General features: G+C 47.5%; 1 pseudogene; it reads right to left on the minus strand.

The window, feature by feature from the left end:
• Positions 1-269: 269 nt before the first annotated feature.
• LOC121648571 lies at positions 270-1559 on the minus strand (annotated as a pseudogene).
• Between the last annotated feature and the right edge of the window lie 3105 nt (positions 1560-4664).

Consider the following 4664-nt stretch of genomic DNA (forward strand, 5'->3'; position numbering starts at 1 on the left):
CTGGAGAGGCTCCAAGCCCCTATATATTGGGCTGACATAGCGTCAGTTGTCATTCAAAACAAGCTCACCTCTTCCTCACTTCTACTGCAAGGAGGGTGATCTGGTAAGACACTCACTCATGCTACTCAGAGAACCGGGGTTACGACAGTAACCTAAAGTTCTCTTTCATAGCATTCGTTTCGTGTCTCACTATGGGGAGAAATACTTACTCCCCCATTGCCAGACATGCCTGTAAAGAAGAAAACTGTTTTTTTTCTTTTTTTGGAACTTCAGACTGGGCCCACAGCCTGAGAGCCCAATCCCAGGACCGAATGTGCCAGGGTTGGAGCTATGACATCCAACTTATAAAACCTAGCGAATGTATGTGGGGAAACCCAACATGCCGCTGCACACCTCTTGGATTGAAACTCCCTTAAACAAGGCCCAAGAGGTTGCCTTGTAGAGTGTGCACGGAGCCCTCCAGGTGGCTGTAGACCCTTGCTGATGTATGCCAGGGCAATGGCCCCCACTATCCAGTGGAAAAGGCACTGCTTAGACACAGGTTTCCTAACATATGGTTTGGCCCAGGACACAAACAGCTGGTCACTTTTCCTAAAATGCTTGGTTCTGTCCAAATAAATCCTAAGTGCCCGGACAGGGCACAAAGAATGTAAAAGCTGCTCTTCGGAGGCAAAAGGCAGGGGACAGAAGGCTGCTAGCTCTATAAGCAGGCATGAGTCTGTAACCTTAGGGATGAAGGCTGGATTAGGCTGCAAGCTAACCTTAGTATTATCCAGAGAAAACCAGATGCACGCTGAATTTACAGACAGTGCATGTATCTTACCAACACGCTTAGCTGAAGCTAAAGCAAGCAGTAAGGCTGTCTTTGAAGACAACAGTTTCATTTCCATCTGTTCTAACGGTTCAAAAGGAGAACTGGTTAGAGCATTCAGAACAGCGGGAAGGTCCCACGACGGGGCCAGTGGCCTAGACGCGGGCAGTTTGCGGCACACGCCCTTCAGAAAACAGCATGCCAGAAGATACTGGCCAACAGTTTTTTCTTTAAAGCCAACATGACAGGCCGAAATTGCAGCCAAATACACGTTGATGGTTGAGAAGGCTTTGCCTTTGTCAATGAGGTCCTGAAGAAATGAAAGAATCCCTTACACTGAGCACTGAAAAGGCACAGCCTGAACTTCTGTGCACCAGTTTTCAAACACAGCCCATTTGTGATGATACAATGTCCTAGTTGAAGATGCCCTAGCACACCGAATAGTGTCAATGACAGAAAGGGGCAGCCCCGATGTATTCAGGTTGAACCACTTACGGGCCATGCCCATAGCGCTAGCCTCTCTGGATATGGGTGAAAAATTTCCCCTTGTGTTTGGGACAGCAGATCTCTGCGCAGAGATAACTGCCATGCTGGCTGGGACAGGAGCTGGGTGATCTCCGCTTGCCAATGCTTCCCTGGCCACCGCGGGGCTATCAGGATCATGAACAGGCCCCTCTCCCTCACCCTGATCAAGGTCGGGAGAATGAGGGCCACCGGGGGGAAAGCATAGAGGAGGGTCTTCAGCCATTCGTGAGCCAGTGCATCCACCCCCAGTGGGGCTCTCTGATCGTGCAGGGAGAAGAACAGGGGACACTGGGCGTTCTCTACTGACACAAATAGATCCACAGTTGCCTGACCGACCCTTAACCAAATCTCCTTCACTACCTTGGGGTGCAGCTTCCAGTCTGCATACAGAGGGTCCTGCCTGGACAGCAGATCCGCACCGTAATTCAGTACCCCAGGTATGTGAGTTGCTTTTTGGGAGAGCAGATGCACACTGCTCCATATTATCAGTCTGTGTGCCAGTGTGTGCAACCGAGGTGACCTTAGTCCCCCCTGTCTGTTGATGTAGGTCACTACTGTGGAGTTGTCTGTCCTCACCAAAACGTGATAGCCTCTCAGCCAGGGGAGAAAATGTTTTAGAGCCAGATGCACCGCCAGCAGCTCCAGGCAATTGATGTGGGTGGAACTCATGTGAGGGTCCCATCTCCCATTCACTGTTCTCCCCTCGTGAGTGGCCCCCCAGCCTGCTAAAGAGGTATTTGTCAAAACCACTTTCCTGGAGGACACAGTTCCCAGCGCAACCCCCTGAGTCAGGAAACTTGGCCTCTGGCGTACCAGAACATCTGTATGTTGGGCCACCTCCTGACAGGTGGGAGCTGCTACCAGCCAGTCGTCTATGTATGTGGCCACTCACTTCTGTGAGAAATGAGAAGAGGTTTTTGAATGACGACTGACGCTATGTCAGCCCTATATATAGGGGCTTGGAGCTTCTCCAGACATAGATGTACTTCACCAGTGCCAGCCACTCGGGGCTGGCGTTATGACATTTGAGCTTCTGACGAGGTCACGCAGGAGGCGCTCCCCATAGTGGGACACAAAACAAATGCTATGAAAGAGAACCACCTTGTTACCTGGTTTGAGACATGATCAGTTTCATGGAGACTAATCCTTGGTTTTGTGGGGATGAAAGGGTGGATTGTTCAAATACATTTCTGGTTTTACTGTGTTGTGCAAAAGGGCCCCTAAAACATTGACCCATGCGGGGTGGTCGTTTGGGGGTGCCTGGTCCTCCTGGGTGTGGTGAGGGCCCTCTGCCTTTGAAGGGGGAGGGGCTTCTGGGCTCTTGGGGCCATGGGCCCTGCGGTCTGATGCGGATGGCCGGTGCCTGGCGGGGTCAGCGGCTACGATCTTGGCCTGCCAGGGGCTATGCCCTGTGACTGCAGGGATCTCTGGCTGGGGCAGTCATCTGCTGCCTTCTGGGTCGGTCCTGGGTTGTCTTCATGGTGGGGTCTGCCTCTAGCCTCCGTAGAGGCATGGTTGCATTTGCACAATCACACTCACTGAGTTGTCCAGTCTGTTTATACATTAAGAAATACTTTCGATTAGGGTTTCTTTGTGTGTTTCTGGTAGTTTGGTTGTTGTTGTGATACGTGTTTGTTTTTGTTTTTGTTGTTGTTATTGTCTTGGTTACTTTTTTAGGAACTCCTGATGACTGTCAGCTCAGTTTACCTGTAAAAGCTGTAAGAAATTATCTGGTGTGTTTCTGTACAGGTGTGGCAGTTGGTTGTCTGGTATTCTGTTTGATGAAGGGTTGTTGCTTTCTGTCTGTTGTATATGTCTCCTCTTTCTTCTTTCCTTTTTACTTTTTACATGTCATCGTGACTGACCAATCACATACTAAATAAAAATAATTGTGTTGTAATATTAACAGCTGTGATTAACAAATATTTCAAAACATTTTTAAATGGATTTTCAACAGGGGTTAAGGTACATACCCCATTTCAGGTGTATATAAAGAAGTCCCATTCTGCAGGAGCCAGCTGTGTGTGCTGTGAATTAAGAGGTTCTGGCTCTGTGACCACTTTTTGAGGACATTGGTTGTGTAGTAAAAAATTAAATCAGCAGGATAGATTCGTAGGAACTTCTTATTTTGTGCCAACTGTTGCATGTGACTTACTTCAATCCCGTTACCAAGTACTTGTAGTAGTTTTATTTTTCAGTTAAAGTAAACCATGAATGAATTTACCCGTCCTCTACATTTACCTAAATGGGAAAAATCCGCCAGTCACTGAACATGTGAAGACCTATAAAAAGTCCCTTGGACCTTCAGCCTAAATCAAACAGAAAGTTGGCCATTTTTTAGAAGTCCCAGAGAGTCTTAGCCCTCTGATGCTCTACGACCTTGGGAGTTGTTTCCCATTGTGTCCTAGGAGTCTCCAGTCCATATTTTGCAAAGATGTTTCTGTGTACTATACTGGCTACTTGGTTATGGCGTTCCATTTGTTCTTTGCCTGCCAGTATCTTGCACCCGGCTGTGAGGTGCTGAATTGTTTCAGGAGTCTGTTTGCACAGCCTGCATCTGGGATCCTGCTTGGTGTGGTAGATCTGGGCCTCAATTGCCCTGGTACTCAAGGCTTGCTCCTGTGCTTTTACTTGTGCAGCTTTAGCACAGGACCTAGCACCCAGAATTTCTGTGCTTTAGAGAAAAGTACATGTGTCTTCAGCCAATTTTGAGTCACTAACCTGCCTTTAGTCACTGGACCACTACCAGCTTCACAGGAGGATTATCATTTGAAGACCACTTGGAAAATTGCTACAAACCCACTGTGGGTTTCAGGCAATCTTTAAACTTTAACTCCACCACTCACCTGAAGACTCATCTGCTGGCTCCTCCTCTGCAGCTTGCCTCGTTCCATCCCCAAGCTGAATGTTTACCTTGCTAGAGCCAGCTCATTGTTGTAAAATAGCTTCATTTCCCCTTACATGCTAGTGCTTCTCTCCTTTCAAAACAGTAGCATTCATGTGCCCATATAATTTCACAACAACTACTTTCCAGCATAAAAGTTATAGCATTTGCCTTTAGTTTAGAAGTGAGGTGTAAATTAAAAATCTCACCAGACCAGTGTGGCCTAAGTTCCACTTGCTCTGACCCTGTACTAACTTAACAAATTCAGTCTATGCAGATGCACAATCTCCAGATTACACTTCTTATTTAACAAATTTACTGCTCTCCGTGCTCGAAGAGAACTTTTATTGAACGGTAATTAGCTGAGACAGTCACTGTATTGGCCATCATGCAGTTGGGCACTCCTGTCTGGCATTATGGAGTGTGAAAGGATCAAATGAATAT

The sequence above is a fragment of the Melanotaenia boesemani genome, chromosome 11 (assembly GCF_017639745.1).
Source record: "Melanotaenia boesemani isolate fMelBoe1 chromosome 11, fMelBoe1.pri, whole genome shotgun sequence".
Classification (NCBI taxonomy): domain Eukaryota; kingdom Metazoa; phylum Chordata; class Actinopteri; order Atheriniformes; family Melanotaeniidae; genus Melanotaenia; species Melanotaenia boesemani.